The 18,590-nt window shown below is 33.7% G+C and overlaps 1 long non-coding RNA gene across 5 annotated transcripts in view; it reads right to left on the bottom strand.

Moving 5' to 3' along the window:
* LOC141424973 (uncharacterized) overlaps positions 1 to 18,590 on the bottom strand; it is a 53,988-nt gene that overhangs the window by 11,945 nt on the left and 23,453 nt on the right. For 3 of the 5 annotated variants that reach the window (XR_012449960.1, XR_012449958.1, XR_012449959.1), the window contains one exon: positions 17,653 to 17,940. The exons of the other annotated variants lie outside the window; for them this stretch is intronic. This is a non-coding gene — a long non-coding RNA (uncharacterized lncRNA). The remainder of the gene's footprint in view (positions 1 to 17,652; positions 17,941 to 18,590) is intronic. 5 annotated transcript variants of the gene reach the window in all.

Here is an 18,590-nt window from a genome sequence, read left to right as displayed (position 1 = left end):
TGAATATATTATTTATAAAAGCTCCCATAGGAGCAATTGTGTTGACATATATATCACAGTTTGAAACTTAACTCTTAGAATATAGAACTAAAGGACAGATTTTTATCAGTACTATAAACATGTATAACAACAACAATAATAATCACAACCACATTATCATCACTTATTATAATCTCCACTTCAGAAATGAGTAAATTTCAACAAAGAATTTAAGCAACAGACTTGCAGAGTGCCTCAATTGGTAGACAGCCTGCCTAGCAAGTGTGAGGCCCTGAGTTCAAACTCCAGTGCCAAACATGGAAAAAAAAAGATTTTAAACATCTAGCCCAGCTCCTAACTTTCCTCAACTAATCCAAAGACTCCAAATGTGGGGCTGACAGAAGTCAGTCTCTCACTTAACATTCTGTAAGGGTGAACTGACTGACTATGAAGAAGGTCAATTCTTTTGTTTCTGATCTAGTAATCACCAAGAATGCTTAAAGAGTATTCTTCTCAGTGCTCACTACACTAGCCTTCAGGACACATGGGAGCGAACACTTCACTTTGGGTCACCTTCTACTCGTGCCCCTTTTCTCTCTTTCTGGAGATAGATACTGTCTTTGAAAATGTCAATCACAGCATCCCAGATTGTAGAATACTTACAATGCCTACAGAGATGCACCGTGGCAGATACAAACGTGTAGATTTGTGAACACACTGCATGCTCATTTGCCTCAGGACCTATGTTGTATTTGTCTGTGAGTCTTCACCCCACCCCTGCATTTTCTATTTTCTTACTTCCCTACTTCTTTCAGATTTCTTCTTAACATCAGCTTATCTGAGAAGTTTCTAACAACCTCATATCAGATAGGATTCATGCTCATATCCCAACACTCCTAGCCTGTTTTATTTGCTCTTGAGTATTGTTTTATGCATAGTGTATGATAAATTTCTGTTCACTTTTTGCCTCTCAACTAGGTAAGTTCTCCATCAAGAACTGTATCATTTCCAGGACAGATATTGCCTCATACTCTTTACTGAGATAAGCAAGTAATCAGTTATTTGAAGAATGAATGAAATAGGGGAGGAAATGTTTTCTCCTCCAATTATGTCTTTAAGACTTCTAGATTAATTACCAGGCCCCATCAAATATGTAATACATAGAGGAAAACTGGAATATTAGAATGCGTTACATTTACTTTTGTTTCTAGACTCATTTTGTCTAGAATCATTGAAAATTATTTTCTTCCATATCCCTTATATAATTTTTTCCTTAAAAATTGGCTATCCACTCTCTAATATTTTGCTTTGTTGGAAAGAAAATATTTTGACCAATTTTTTATTTGTTTCATTAAACTCTCAAAGCACAATTATTTTGGAAAAAATAATTTATGCATTATAAAGTAATATAAAATATCAAAGACCATATATTTGAAATTGCCTGCAATATCTCCTATGATTCAACCTATTAAAAAAAACAAAAAAGAAGGAAAAAGACACTGAGATTGTTATTTTAATTTTTTTAGTTTTAATCAGCTGGTTTTGGCACCTTAATTTGACCATTCCCTAGTGACTACTCAGACATATGTTATTTAATAGTTTGCATTAAGTCAGAGACATTTATGTTCTAATTGCCATATTTATTCCATTAACATTTGGATAACTGGCAATAGCACTGAGAACATATCAATGTATCTTTTAGTGAGTTAATCTAGATGGATTTCTTAGGACTTGATTTTTTTTGCAGTACGGGGACTTGAACTCAGGGCCTACACCTTGAGCCACTCCACCAGTCTACTTTTGTGAAGGGTTTTTTCTAGATATTATCTCGCAGAACTATTTGCCCAGGCTGGCTTCAAACCTCAATATTTCTGATCTCTGCCTCGTAACTAGCTAGGATTGAAAGCTTGATTCTCTAGTGCCCAGCAGGAGTTGCTTTATGGTCTGTAATACATATAGTAGAAAGGACAATAAGTCAAACCTTAAGGCCAACCTGCCAGAGAGGAGAGGTAGGGATGCGTGGGATTTGAACCAGTGACGTATGTCACATTTTCCCTATGTCAAATAGTAGAACACAAGGGAACAGCGTATGATCTGCAGTGTGTACAGGTTTGGACTGACTAGAGTCTCAGGTTAGGTTTATGGGACTTTATGTAACACAGTAATAAATAATTAAAAGAGGAACAAAATCCTACAAGAGAGTTAATGTAGAATAAATTAAAAGAAAAACAGAATACAAAACAAAAATCACATTCATTTATAATTAATATCTTTCAGCTGTCTATAAGGAGCCCATAAAGTAGAATGGTTTATATCCAGAGTAGCAAATTAAAAAAAATCCATTGGTATATGTAGGAAGAAAAGTATTATCAAAATATAAGAAAATATTGACTCATGGCATTAAGTACCTAACGTTCAGATTAAAATATATATCTTACCAATGTCACAGGACCTTTGGTGTGACAAATCTTGGATAAGGTAACATGAAGAATGAAAGATCTTCGAACAGAGAAGTTGTCTGTGGCTGATGGATTTCTTAGGACTTGATTTTTTTTGCAGTACTCCTCAGTGCCGACATACCAATCTGCTACATTTCAGTACATTGTAATATATGTCACCACTGAGCAGCTAAGTAGATTTAAATATAAGGAGTATCAGCCACACATTTTAATTTACAAATGTTTTCTAGATTTAATAGCATTTACCCTTACAAAATTGCCATACAAAAATAAAATGAAGTTAACAGTGAGGGCAGAAAATGACATTATTGATATTTCTCAGAGTGCGACCATCTTAGCCACACCATGACGGAAGAATGATAGTCCATTCTAATAATGCCAGCTCTAAACACTCAAAACCGCAATAAACTTAAATGTAAGTACTCATCCATTGTCGTTAATGACAAATTATGACTTATACATAGTGAGTGTCAATGGATGATTAAGTAAAGCCAGGGAAATCAGTAGAAAATTAAAAATTAAGCAACTGAAAATGAAGAAAAGTAGGTTGGCAGAGTAGCTCAATTGGTAGAGCACCTGCCTAGCAAGGCCATAAATTCAAACCCTAGTACCACCAAAACAAAATGAAGAAAAGCAACCATAATTTTTGAGCAATATCTAAAATAATGCAATCTCAATCCAATATTTTATATAATTTCGCACAAAATCCTAAATGCTTAGAATTTTTAATTTAAATTTTCAGTAGCAGATAGCCAAAATATACAAAGGATTAGAGAAACGTTTCCTTTTTTGCTATGGTAAAAGTGGCTGAAGTGCTATTAGGAAGTACAAGGAGGATACGTTAAATATCTGCAGTCCACAATCACTGCGATGAGAATGCAGACAGCAATTGTTGAAATTTTACAAAACAAGTGTGAAAGCACATTTCTCAATGTGAAAGGCTGTGTCCTTTTACTTTAAGGGAAACTACTTGCAACATGTTTTGCTTCTATATTAACATATAAAAATTACTGAATGAAAGCTGATTAATTCTTCAATAAATTGCTTCTATGTAGAAAAATGTTGCCTACCTCCAGTGATTGTTATGACAGGGAGAAAAGAAAGGGTAACCTCAGTAACCATAAGGGCTCACACCTTAAAAACACTTACATATGAGTATAGTAAGGAAGCCACAGAGGCAAAGGATTAGGTAATTGATGGGGGACCATGGTGACATACAGTTTCAACACGTGCATTATTAAGGAGATCCCTAGAGGAAACTTGCAGGAATCCACATAGGAGATGTTGACATCTAGGGCCAGGTTTAATATAAGCACTGGAAGAAGTCAACTTTCAGAGATACAGTGAAAGAAGATTGAAAATGTGCTGAAACACTATGTGAGGAGTTCATGGTAGATATTGGAATTGAGGGTGACACGTAGCTTGAGATTTTGTTTTGAGCAATTAAGTGTATGGTAATGCCATAACTGCTTTCTCTTAAGAGGATAAAGACACCAAAACTGTGTTCTATAACAAGCAGCATGGATTATTGGAGAGTGCTCTGGAAACTCATCAAATTGGATGAGTAGCCTTCTTCCTTACTGTATACATTTTTCCTTGCTTAACAAATTTGGCTAAGACTTTAAGCATAGGCTATTTCTTTTAAGTGCTGTCTTATGAGTTTTAAGAATATCACACGTTATTCTCCCACATCGGTAAGTCAATTCCCATAATACTAAACAATTAACTCTTATAGATCTTGGAGGTGGGGTGAGCAGCACAGACTTTGTTCTTCAAAAACACCAATACTTACAATTTATCTTTTATTCTATTTTGTATCCTAACTTTAGAACCATATCCTGGGCCTGCAGATACTTATAGAGATACAGCATCATAAAAATATCATGACAATAAAAATGCCAATAATAAATGCTAGTGATGGTGCTCAGTGGTAGAGTGCGTGCCCTGGATTCAATCCCTAGCATAGTAAAAAGTTTAAGATATATGTAATGTTTATGTGCATATGTGAAGAATTTTAATATAAACACATGCACATTATCAAAAAGATAAATTCATATATTTAACTATTTAAGTCTTTATTTTCATTTAATCACTGTGTGTTAAAGAAGAAAAACAGAAAAATGCAAAGGAATTAGTCTCTACCAGAAAAAAATGAAACAATGTTCCTTTAAATAAAAACATAAAACCATAACATCAGTTCTTATACATTAACGTAAAATTTAATGTAATTAAAGTTCTAATCACAAGGGGTTTTTTTTTTTTGCATTCAGAAGAAGTTCATTAATGTGACTTCAAAAGCATATTGAAAAAAAATCCTAAAAATAGATAACAATTTTGATATTCAAATAAAAATTCAGAAGAGGATTAATCTTACTATATGTCTAAAAGAGTGAATCTTTCCTAAGAGACAAATGTGTACTTTTATGGTATTGAGTATTCAGAAAGAGGTGGTTATTAGTTGAAAGAATTTAGACTATTTAATAAGTCAAAATGAAAATGTTGATCATCCTACTGGAAAAAATAAGCATATAAATTATTGAATAAAACTAAACATTTAAACATTTTTGTAAGTATATAATAGTTGTACAGGGGATTTCATTGTGACATTTCCATGTAGGTATATAATATACCCTTGTACATAATTCCCTTGTATGGTTTATTCCATCCATTATTTTCATTTTTCCCCCCTTCATAAAATAGCTTTGACAGGTTTCAATATTCCATATTTATACATATGTAGAAAATAGATATTCACCCTCCTTCACCCTCTTCATTTACCCTCCCTCCTGCTATTTCCCAGGCCTTAACACATCCTGTTTTACATTCCTCTCCTTCATTGTTCATCTGTTCAAAGTTCAGCGGGGTTTTGTCTACGTATTTTCCCTGTAAATATACTGCACTTTAATAAGTCTATTACTCTTCCTTATACTTTTCCTCCTACCCAATATTCAAGAGTTATAAATACAATTTTTTTGTATCTTCTTCCTACAGAGATAGGATGTATTTCAGTATTATTGACTTACTGTTGTTCTTATCATCCTGTCCTCTTCCCCTAGTCTCTACTAACGGTCCTGCCATTGGAAACATGTTCTGTATACATACATACATACATACATACATACATATGAATATATATATTGTGAGTATATGTATATATATTATATATACACAAATGTATATATATTTATGTATCTATATATGTGTGTGCATGATAGAAATAATAAATTTGAACATGCTTATATTTGCATTTGGATCTATCTTCCACATAAGAGAAAACATGCAACTGTTGTATTTCTGAAACTGGCTTATTTAACTTAACATGATATCCTTTTAGTTCCATCCATTCTCAAAATTTCATCCTTCTTTGTGGCTGAAAAATTTTCCATTATATATATAATGGAATGTATATATTATATATATAATATTGTATGTGTCTCAATTTCCTAATCCATTCATCAGTTATAGGGCATCTTGTTTATTTTGAAAGCTTGGCTATTGTGAATAGTGCTGCAATATACATGGGTCTGTAAGTGTCTTAATTGTATGTTGACGTACAGGCCTCAGATATATGCCCTGAGGTGGTATTGCTGGATCATATATCAGTATTATTTCTATTTTTTTGAGGAGACTCTATAATGTTTTACATAGTGGCTGTACTAATTTATTTTCCTACCAATGGTGTATATGGGTTTCTTTTATCCCCACATCCTCACAAACATTTACTGTTATTTTTGTTTTTGATGGTAGCCATTCCAACATGAGTCAGATGGAATCTTATTGGGGTTTTGATTTGAATTTCCTTTATGACTAAGGATATTGAGCATTTCTTCACTTTTTTTGCCCTTTCAATTTCTTCCTTTAAAAAAGTTCTGTTCAGTTCATTTGCCCGTTTCATTAGGTCATTGTTTCTTTGGAAATTTAGTTTTCTAAGCTCCCTGTAATTTCTGATCATTAATCCTTTGTAAGATGTATGGCTAGCAAAGATTTTTCTTCCATTCCATGGTGATTTACTTTGCTGTGTAGAAGCTTTTGAGTTCCATGTAGTTCCATTTGTTAATGTGGTCTCTTAATTTCTGAGCTATTGAAGTTCAATTTAGGAAATTACTGCCTTCACCTACATGTTCCATGTTTTCTTCATCCTTTTCTGCACTAGTTTCAAAGTTACAGGCCTTACACTAAGATTGATGATTCACTTTGTATTGACATTAGTACGGGGTGAGAGAATGGGACCTAGTGTCTGTCTTCTACATGCAGATATCAGCATTTCTAGGACAATTTATTGAGGTTGCTGTTTTTTATTCATCATAGGTTTTATGCTACCTTGTCAAAAATTAGAGGGCTGCAGCTGCATGCATTACCGTCTGGGACTTTTTGTCTATTCCACTGGTCTTTGTGTGTGTTTCTGTTCTAGTACCATGCTGTTTTTATTACTGTGGCTCTGTAATATAGTTTGAAGTCAGGTATTATGCTATCTCAAACATTGCTATTTTTACTCAGAATTGTCTTGGGTATTTGAGGTTTTGTGTGGTTCCATATGAACTTCAGGGCTGATTTTTTTAATATCTGTGAGAAATGTTCTTACAATTTTGATGGGTATTTAATTGAATGTATGGATTGATTTTAGTAGCATATCCCTTTTTATGAAATTAATTCTGCTGATCCATGAGCATGGGAAATCTTTCCATCTTGTGATATTTCTTTAATTCCTTTTATAGTAGTTTTTCAGGTATTACAGATGTAAGATCATGTCCTTTGCAAATAGGGATTATTTGATTCTGCAGGCTGTGAAGAGCTTTGAGAAAACTGTGTTAACTCCATTGAATAATACTGATGGGAAGGACTTGTATGGATGAAAAAATGTGAACCTCACCTTTGCCTGTGAACCACAATTCACCACAGCATACCACAGCATGTGTAACCGGCTGGTACCAGCTTCTCTTCAGGAAACCCAGCAAGCCCAGCAGAAAGGAGCTGGTGCCACTATAAGGTGAGACTGTGTACCTGGGTGGATTTTATGTGACCAAAATCTGATTCCAATGGTATTACCTGAATTTCCCAAAGATTTTTAACTCTGGGAAAAATTCAAGTGGCTTCCTTTCAGAATACAACCTTTTACAATTTTAATGTTAACCATTTCCATGATATTTTAGTGGCAAATTCAAATTTTGATTTTTTTTTAGTTACTTTTTTCCCTTGTCCTTTAGACATGCTCAATTCTGCTCTTTTCTAAAATCCTTTATGGTCAAACTAAGAAATCTCAGCTGTTAGATTAAGTACAATTTTTTATTTTATTTTTACTAGGATATATTCATTTTACAGGGGGAATTCATTGTGACAATTCTGAATAGGCTTACATTTTACACCACATTCTCCACCCCACCCAACTCTCTCCCAGTCCCATTTATAACAATTACAAGAGATTTCATTATTCTTTTTCATATATGTATATGAAGTCCGTCAACCAGTTTCCCTCACCATTTTTCAATGGCTTTCACTATGTATCCTTATGCCTCTATCATCACAGATGTTATGTATTGAGGTTCTATCATTTGCTTTTCCTTTCCTTTCTCCCATGATTTTAAAGAGTAGTTCCACTATTACAAACATGTTCTACATACAAACGTGTGTATGATCATGTTTAGTTTTGTATCTGCATTTATCTTTTGGATGTAGTTTCCACATATGAGTGAAAATGTGGCCTTTGTCCTTCTGAATGGGGCTTACTTCACTTATTATAAGAATAATTGAACTGATGCTGCTCTGAAGTTACTAAATAGCATCTACTGATAATTTATGTAATGCATAAGTAAAAGAATGCAATACTTATATTTTCTTTCATTTTCATTGCAGTGGATGCAAAAGTTCCATGGGAGTTCACATGGGATCCAGGGAAGGTGAGAAGGCTTCAAAGTGGTCTTTGTTCAAGGGGCCTCAGTGCAGTGTGGCTTCTCTTTTATCTGACAGATCCCAGGTGTTTTCCTCAGCAGCTTGCACACGGGGCACCTTTCTTGTTTGCGCATCGACCTTCTCCATGTATTTCTTTTGGTGACGCTTTTAGCTTCTCACTCGACGGCTGACACTCAGCTCTGGGGACTCAGAGAGTGCAAACCTGCAAACTGATTTTCCATGTATTCTGATGCCTCACTGTTTTGGGGTTCAAGCAGAGCTCTGCTACTCACAGACTGTAGTAACTGGGACCATTTCCCAGAGCCCTCAATTTCCATCTTCATTCAGGTTTGTGAGAGCTCCAAGATTTGAGGCACTCAGCAATCCACAATTTTGTCACAACCCAATCAGTTCTAGTTTTATTCCTTTGCGATCAGAGAGGATACAGGAGTTACTTCCATTTTTTAATATTTGTTAAGACTTACTTTATATCCTTAATTATGATCTATTTTGGAGAAACTTCCATGGGCTGCTGAGAAGAACATGTATTATAGTGGATGAAATACTTCATAGATGACTGTTATGTCCATTGTTCTATGATGTCAATTAATTCTGAAGGTTCTTTGATGATTTTTTTTTTTGGTCTGGACAACCTATCTATTTGTAACAAGGTGGGTATTGAAGTTTTCTATTGTCACTGTGCTCTTAAGTCCAGTAGTGATTGTTTAATGAATTTGGGCGTGCCAAGATTGAGCATATATAAGTCAACAATTGTTATCTCATCTGAATATAACTTCTTTGTGTTTTCTAACTTAACTTAGATTTAAAATCTACTTTATCATATATAAGTATAGTTACTCCTGCCTGTTTTCATGGTCCATTTGCTTGGAAAGTCTTTTTCTACTTTTTCAACCTACGCCAATGTTTGTTTTTGTCAGCGGTACGTCAACAAATCATTCGATCTTGGCTTTTACCTCTGCTTGTGAATCTTTGTCTTTTGATTAGAGAGTTCAGACCATTAACATTCAGTGTCACTATTAACAGGAATGTGGTAATTTCCATCACATTTTCCTTTTTTTGGGTGTGTGCATGACTGATTCTTTCTGATTCTACCCTTTCTTAACTGCTTACCTCTTGAGATTAATTTATTTCATATTTGCATGACAACGTTTATTTTCATCTTCTGCATATGAATTCTTTGAGAATGTTAGGATGTACTGGTTTATCATTCATAAATTTTTAAAATTTCTGTTATCATGGAAGGTGTTAATTTCTCCCTTTTACTTTGCTGAGTAGACTAATCTATGTTTGAAGTCATTTACTTTCAATACTTAAATTACTTTTTTGCATTTAAAATTTCTGTCAAAAATACTCAGTTATTCTGATCCATGTATGTTTAAAGGTGATTTGATGTTTCTTCCTTGTACTCTTCGATATTCTCTCTACTTAATGTTTTGATTATAATATGCTATGTTGACTGTGTCTCTTTTGTCTTAGAGGCCTCCTGTACCTGGATGGGCATCTTTCTTAAGATTTAGGAAATTTTCTACTACTATATTTTTGAATGTCTTTCCTATGCTTTTGGCTTGAAACATTTTTCCTTCTTTAATCCCATAAATCAGAAGTAGTCAAGGACTTCTTGCACTCATTTTCATATTTTTGCCTTCTTTTCTCTATGCATCCAATCTCTTCTCTATTGTACATTCTTTGTCTTCAGATCCTGAAATTCTGTCTTCCATTTGCTCCAACTTGCATTTTTCATGTGACTTAGGAGCTCCTTATTTCCATAGTTTCCACTTTTTTAAGTCTTTCTGTGTATATTAATTTCTCCTATCAAATCTTGTATTGTGTTCCTTACTTTATTTATCTGGTTTTTGTATCTTTCTTGATTTCATTCAGATTTTTGTTTGTATCCTCTTTGAGTTCATTTCATTGTTTTTGTTCCTTCTTGAGCTGCTTATCCATATTCTTTTGGATTTCATTGACCATTGACTTGTTTTTCCACAACTTCTTTAACCTCCATAACCATTCTTATCATCATTCTTTTGAGCTTGGACATCCTCTTCACTTTCCATCAGATTCTTTGTTGTGCGAGTGTTGACTGTTTTGAGAAGTCATATTTCCCTGCTTTTTCACATATTCTATTTTGAGATTTTCTCATCCATTGTCAATTAATTGGTTGAGGGTTTGAGTTACCTAAAGCCTTTCCCTTCACTTAATTTTAATGTTCTGGCAGGATTTGTTACTGGCCACATTGTTGGGTCATTCTGTATCCTGACCTGGGTGTATAACTTAGCAATAACAAATTCATGAATTCAATATTAAGCAAGATGTTTATATAAAGTAAAAATCTTTGATAATTTTATATAAACATGTGCACTGGAAAAATATTTCTTTCATATAGAGATGAAAACACAGTAAAAATAATAGGAATGGGAAAGGAGACAAAGAAGAAGGAAGATTGGGAAGAGGACAAAGATATGTGAGGTGTGAACAACAGGGTAATAAGTGTAGAGGTGTGGTTCAGTCATTGTGGTGGAAGGAATTGCACAAGGATAGAAAGGATAGGTCACTATCTTGACTCAAAAACACTATATATGAAATATATCAAAAGTAAAGATTGCATTAGAACAAAAATAATTAATTTCTGATCACATTTACATAAAATAAACCAAAAACCCCTATAATATTCATCAAATGTGTTTTATACTTCAATGATAAGAAATTTTTCTAAAGGATCAAAATTATTTTTAATATTATTTGAAATTGCTATAAATTTGTTGTGCTCCAAAACAGAAATAAAATGGAGTTTTGCTGAGCTCTGATAGCTCATGTATGTAATCCTAACTTCTTGGGAAGCTGAGATCAGTAGGATCATGTTTCAAGGTCCAGGTAAAAAGTTTGTGAGACCCCATCATCAAAATAATCAACACAACAAATCTTTAAATGTAATACAGCACATTAATAGAAGCAAAGACAAAAAAACACTTGATCATCTGAATAAATGCAGAAAAAGATTTAGATAAGATCCAACACCACTTCATTATAAAGGCTCTAAGAAAACTAGGAATAAAAGGAATGTACCTTAACATTGCAAAGTCTATATATGACAAACCAATAGCCAACATCATACTTAATGGAGAAAAACTGAAACCATTTCCCCTAAAATAAGGATCTAGGTACTGGTGTTCATTATTCCCACTCCTACTCAATATAGTCTTGGAATTCCTAGCCAGAGCAATTAAGCAAGAAGAAGAAATTAAAGGAATACAAATAGGTAAAGAAACTGTCAAAATATCCCTATTTGCAGACTATATGATCCTATATCTTAAAGAACCAAAAACTCTACCCAAAGTCCTAGACACCATAAACAGCTATAGTAAGGTCACAGGATACAAAATCAACTTACAAAAATCATTAACTTTTCCATACACCAACAAGGAACAAATTGAGAAAGAATATATGGAAATAATTCCATTCACAGTAGCCTCAAAAAATCAAATACCTATGTGCAAACTTACCAAAGGATGTGAATGACCTTTATAAGGAGAACTACAAACCCCTGAAGAAAGAGATTGAGGAAGACTACAGAAGATGTAAACATCTCCTGTGCTCATGGATTGGTAGAATCAACATAGTAAAAATGGCTATAATACCAAATGCGATCTACATGTTTAATGCAGTTCCCATCAAAATCCCAATGACACTCATCACAGAGAATGAAAAATTTACCCTAACGTTCATTTGGAGACATAAGAAACCACAAATAGCCAAGGCAATACTCAGCAAAAAGAGCAATGCTGCAAGGATCACAACACCCAACTTCAAACTATATTACAAAGCAATAGCAATAAAAGCAGCATGGTACTGGCACAAAAACAGACATGAAGACCAGTGGAACAGAAGAGAGGACCCGGATATGAATCCACTCAGCTATGCCCACCTTATTTTTGACAAAAGTGTCAAAAACCTGTGATGGTGAAAAGACAGCCTCTTCAACAAATGTTGCTGGGAAAAGTGCTTATCTGCCTGCAAAAAAGCTTAAATTAGATTCACTTTTATAACCCTGTACTGGTATCAACTCAAAGTGGATCAAAATCCTTAATATCAGATCTGAAACTCTGAAGTTAGTACAAGAATGATCAGGGAATACTTAATAGAACCCCAGCAGCTCAGCAACTAAGAGAAAGAATGGATAAATGGGACCAAAGAAAATTAAAAAGCTTCTGCACAACAAAACAAATGGTCTCTAAACTAAAAAGACCACCCACAGGGTGGGAGAAAATACTTGCCAGCTATACATCAGATAAAAGACTGATAACCAGAATACACAGGTAGCTCAAAAAACTAAACACCCTCAAAATCAATGGTCCAGTAAAGAAGTGGACAACTGAACTAAACAGAATTTTTTCAAAGAAAGAAGCCCAAATAGCAAAAAAAAAAAAAAAAGAAAGAAAAAATATTCACCATTCCTGGCTATAAAGGAAATTTAAATCAAAACCACACAAAGATTCCACCTCACTCTAGTTAAAGCAGCAACGACAAATATTGGCAAGGATGTAGAGGAAGAAGTAACTGCTGGTGGGAATGTAAGCTAGTATAACCACTTTGGAAAACAATATGGAGGCTTCTTAAAAAGCTAAACATAGATCTGCCATATGATCAAGCAATACCACTCTTAGGGATATACCGGAAGGAATGAGACTCAGGTTATTACAAAGGCACCTGCACAGCCATGTTTACTGCCACACTATTTACAGTACTCAAGCTATGGAAACAGTGTAGATGCTCCACAACTGAGAAATGGATTAAGAAAATGTGGTATTCAATGTGAGTCAACTCCCTGTATAATTATCCTTATCTCAACTAGCAAAAACCCTGTTCCTTCCTATTATTGCTTATACTCTCTTCAACAAAATTAGAGATAAGGGCAAAATAGTTTCTGCCAGGTATCGAGGGGGTGGGGAGGAGAGGGAGGGGGTGGTGTGGATGGTAAGGGAGGGGATGGGGCAGGGGGGAGAAATGACCCAAGCATTGTATGCACATATGAATAATAAAAAAATAAAAATTTTAAAAAAAGAAAATGTAGTATTTACACACAATGGAATTTTATTCAGCCTCAAAGAAGAATGAAATTTTGTCATTTGCAAGTAAATGGATGGAACTGGAGTCAATCATCTTAAGTGAAATTAGTCAGGCTCAGAAGGAAAAAATTGTATGTTCTCCCTCACATGCAGATGATAGACCTAAAACAAATGCAGTAACATTATTGGAGATGGGTCACACATTAAGGGAAGTATATGCACAGAAGTAACAGGGGATGGGATGAAAACCTAAAACTTATGTATGGTTTATGTGCTCTCTGTAAAAGAGTGAATATAGTAATCTTAAACTGGCAGAGGGCACAATAAGAAGGGGACCAGGAAGTAGTGAAGAGGTATGGTAGGGATGAACCAATGTGGGTTGCAATATATATGTGCATGGAAGCAATTCTAGGAATCTCTCTGTATAGCTATCTTTGTCTCAAACTAGTAAAAATGCTATGCCTTTGTTATTATCTCCTTTGCTTTCTCTTCAAAAAAGTTGGAGAACAAGATGGCACAACAGGTTCTGCCTAGAAGTGGGTGGGTTGTCCCAAACAATATTTAAACATGTGAGTTAATGTAAAAATGATATAATAAATTTTAACAAAAATTTTTTAAAAGAAAAATGTGTTCAAGTTACATAAGGCTTTTAATATAAGTGGATATTTAGTGCTATGGAGAGTATGCTGTTTTGTTTTCTGAATTTAATGGCCCTGTCACTTGAAATGGTACAAAAAAGAAGCTGCAAATTTTTACCACATAAGGTAACATTTTGGTAAAGAGGTGCAGATATTTTATGAGCATGCATTAGCAGTGCAAATCCATGTTTCCCTGTGACAATTCTTAAACATTACTACGTAGTACATTTATCAGGTCCACAATGTCTTGCTCTTTCTCCATTTCCTCAGCCACCTTCTCAGTCCTAGTACTCCCTCTTCTAATTTTAGGTCCTTTTCTTTTTCATTTTTGACTTTCACTTGTGTGTGAAAATAAACACTTTTCCTTCTGTATCTGACTTATTTTGTTTAATATTATATCTTTATCACCATATATTTCCTTGTGAATAATAGGATTTTGTTCTTCTTTGTGGCTAAATAATACTCTATTTTGGTTGTATATCATGTATTGTACATCTTTTCACCTATGCCAGTGTAATTTATCTATGCTGACTGCATTTCCTTCAGATACAGGTCTAGTAGTGGTATAGCAGGACCATGTATTAGTTATACTTTTCATTTTTTTGAGGAACCCCATACCAATTTTCATAATGAATGCACTAATTTACATTCCCACCAACAATGTATGATTGTTCTTTTCTCTACACACTGTCTAACATTTGTTAAATAGTCTTTCTAACTGTGATAACAAGGAGAACTAATGTGGTTTTTACCTGTGTGTTTAAAGAAAAGATGTTTATCACTTTTCTTGTAACTATTGGCCAGTTGTACCTCTTTGAAGAGTATCCATTGGGTTTATTTGTTGATTTTTTTATTAGATTGCTTGTCCATCTACATTTTGAGTTTTTATATAGTCTGTATCTTCTGCCAGATGAAAAGTTGGATAGGTTTTCTCTCATTCTATAGGTGGTTTCTTCATTGTGTTAGTTGTTTCCTTTGCTTTGAATAAGGTTTATACTATGACGAATTTCTGGTTCTCCATTCTTTTTTGTAATTTCTTGAGTTCATAGAGTCCTATTCAGGAATTTGCTGTCTATGCCTATATCTTTATGTGTTTTCCCTATGTTTTCCTGAAGTATTTCCAAAGATTCAGGTCTTATATGATTTATTGGATATACTTTGAGTTAATTTTTTATAAAAGGTGCCAGATCACTGTCTAGATTCAATGTGATTTTCATTTCAACTCCATTATTAAAATTGTATATACTAGCCTACATAATTTTATATAAACTAAAGCCATAATGTTCAAACAACAGTGTATATAAGTCACTTGAATTAACAATAAGGAAAACAAATTTCAAGTTAAAAAAGAAATTACATGAATGTAATTTTAGGGTCAGTTGTAGAAATGATGACTGAGACAATACAATGAAAAAGTTTACAATTAACTGAATGCCTAAAAGAAGTGTTGATTAGTTAAAGGAGGAGAGAGCACTTTCAATTCACTGTAATTTAGCCCCTCATTTCCATAATTTTTCATTTTCCTGGAATGTAGGTGAATTTCTGCTGAAAAATTCAATTGACTTTTGTGTAAATTATTGGGTTTTATGTAATGCTGATTACTGATAAAATAATATTTTTATATTCTGTTGTGTGGTGGATTGCTTTACTTTAATATTAAAGGAAAAAATGATTTTCTTTTTCAAGCTGATGTAGTATATGTCACAAGATTTGAGACAGGAGAGACTAACCTGCATCCCACTCAATACATAATTTAAAGACTGAAAATACATCCCAAACTAACAAAACTCTTCCAGGTTTTATAAAAGTAATGTCCTCTGGGTCTCCCACTACCTACTGAACTTTGTGGAAAGTGATAAGTGACTGTCAGTGTAAGTGTGCCATTGCAGGAGATGTAAGGAAAGATACTGAGGGCTTCTCAAAGCCTGAGCCTACAATATGAGTAAGAGTGAAAGTTAAAGGAACATTTTCTCTAGTTTCTAGCCATTTACATTACTGTCATTGGTGAAGCATTTGTAAAATGTCATAATCGTAAAAGCATCTTACAAAGACTTTTTAACTTTGGAAAAGAAGAAATTGGTACAAGTAGGAAAAACCTGCATGTGGAAATGCAAGCTAGTAGAAAAACATAAATAATTTTTAATATTTCTGAGTGCCTGATAACTGAAACAATATTTCTATACAGGATGATGAAGAGTAATTTGCACACTTTAATTTTATCCATAAGTATATATTTGAACTTACAAATTGTAGGTACTAGATATCTATGGTACTTATACCTGTTTTATTCAAATTTTAATTATTTTATTTCTAAAAATGTTGTGCTAATTATTCACAAAGTGATTTGAGATATGTTTTAGTATTATTAAAGTAAGCATGATGGAAGTTTTACTAAATTTTATTAGTTCAGTTTTACAGTAAAAGTATAGTAGCAATTATTCCATTTCTACAAGTTACTGATTATGACCTTGTCTTCTTTCCTTACTGTGTAGTAATCATCAAAGAAATTATAGTCCATTAATAATGACATAACTTTCCTAAAAAGATTAATCAATTTTTGAACACCTACAGAATTGCAAAAGTTCATCTTGTATCACAGCATGTGATCCATTTGAATCAAATGGAATTTCTAATACAACAGGTAAAGTATAACATAATTTAATGTAAAGGAAATTTTTTGATGGAAATTTATTTTAAAAGTGAGTAAACATTTGAATTTGCAACACATCAAAATTCCTCAAAGTCTTGAGTAATTTCTTGTAATTTTAGAAAACTTAATTTAAAAATGAATTGCAGGATTTTGTGAAAATGACTACAGAATCTAAGAAGCATAAATATCTCTGTCACTGGGAAAGAGCATCAAGCCTTAGGGTGGACACAATGGAGGGCAATATGTAGGATTTAATTTGAAAAATATTCAGCAGTCATCACCATCATGTACCTGTATTATATATAAGAGAAATAATGTAATTTCTTTTTTGTGGTTTGAACTTAGGGCTCCATGCTTGCCAGGCAGGTGCTCTACCACCCCTGTTTTTGTGTTGGATATTTTCTTTTTAAAAAAAAATTGCTTCTATTATTATTTTTAATTGCTTTTATTATTACTATACTGTGGGTACATTGTGACATTTACAAAAATTCTTACATTATTTCATAGTTGAATTCACCCCCCAATCCTTCTCTTTTATCCCTCCCCTCGCCCCCATTCCTGGAATAATTTCAACAAGTCTCATTTTTCATTTACATATATGTGTACATATTTCCACATGTTAACCCTCCTACAACCTTTCCTTATATCCTTCCCCCTTCCACTGACACCTACCCCCTAGAGAGGACTTGTTTTGCCTTTCTGTTCTCTGTTTTTGTAAAAGAAGAGACATTTTTGTTTAAGACAGATATACAGCTATACAGAGTGTTTCACTGTCATGTTTCTATATATGTCTGTATTATAACCCAAATTGTTTCACCACTTCTAGTCCTTTTAGCTAAGAGCAAGTGTATTATACCTATCTTTGTTGGTTCAATATATATATATTACATACATTGAACCAACAAGGACAGATAACAGGGGAATATTATATATATATAAATATAAGCTATATATACCTCTTATAGTGTTGTAGGGCTGACTGAGACTATTTTCCAATAAAAAGGGAAGGAAAGTGATACCATTTCAGCACAGAAGCATTTAAGTGTCTTCTTTCTCACTTGTGGTAACCAGTGAAGGTGCAATCAATTGAAGAAGTTGAAAATACTGAGCAATGAGGTAGAGGACAATTTCCTCACAGCTTCCTGGAGAATTGCAACTAGTTTTCTCTGAGCCAGAAATTAATGTTTGTGGTGTTAATCTTCCCAGATTTTGTCATTGTGCATTACAGTATAGCACATCCTATCCTGAAAGACATTCAATAAATTATTTTTAAATGGCTGATGTACTTTTGTAGTTGAATGCAATTTAGATAGTAAAGTGGCCACATAGGAATTACATCAAATACTGCTTCAAAAAAAATGAAAAATTTATTTTCAATGTTTAGAACATCACACAGAAAACCAAGATTCACTATTATTCAAAATGCCTATTGTACACATATGATTGATCAAGAAAAATGATACTCCTTCTGATAGAATCTAAGACCTAACTCAATATAGCTTGCAATTTTAATGACTATTAATGGAGACATTGTCCTTGTGTTTTCATGGGATTTTAAACTTTGATTAAAATGACAGAATGATGAACACTGACTTAGAACAGAAATAGACAGTAGCTCTTCAGTTCTGTCTTGTAGGAACCCGTCCTTGGACAGCTTGTGGTGTCAAATATTCCACAGTTCAAACTGAAACCTTGTTCTGTCTCACCACAAAGTGAACTTGGTTTCTGTGGTTTCACTTTCTTAACCTAGCTCTTCCTTGCTGTTTCATTATTTCAAAGATACCTGTGATTCCTTTTAGGACTTATCAGTGTTTGTATTCCTCACCAAAATACCACTCCTTGCATAAAGCTTTATTTCTCTTACCACATTAAAATTGTCACTGCTTATATAACC

Source organism: Castor canadensis, chromosome 1 (genome assembly GCF_047511655.1).
Source record: "Castor canadensis chromosome 1, mCasCan1.hap1v2, whole genome shotgun sequence".
Classification (NCBI taxonomy): Eukaryota; Metazoa; Chordata; class Mammalia; order Rodentia; family Castoridae; genus Castor; species Castor canadensis.
This window is presented reverse-complemented; position numbering and strand designations above follow the sequence as displayed.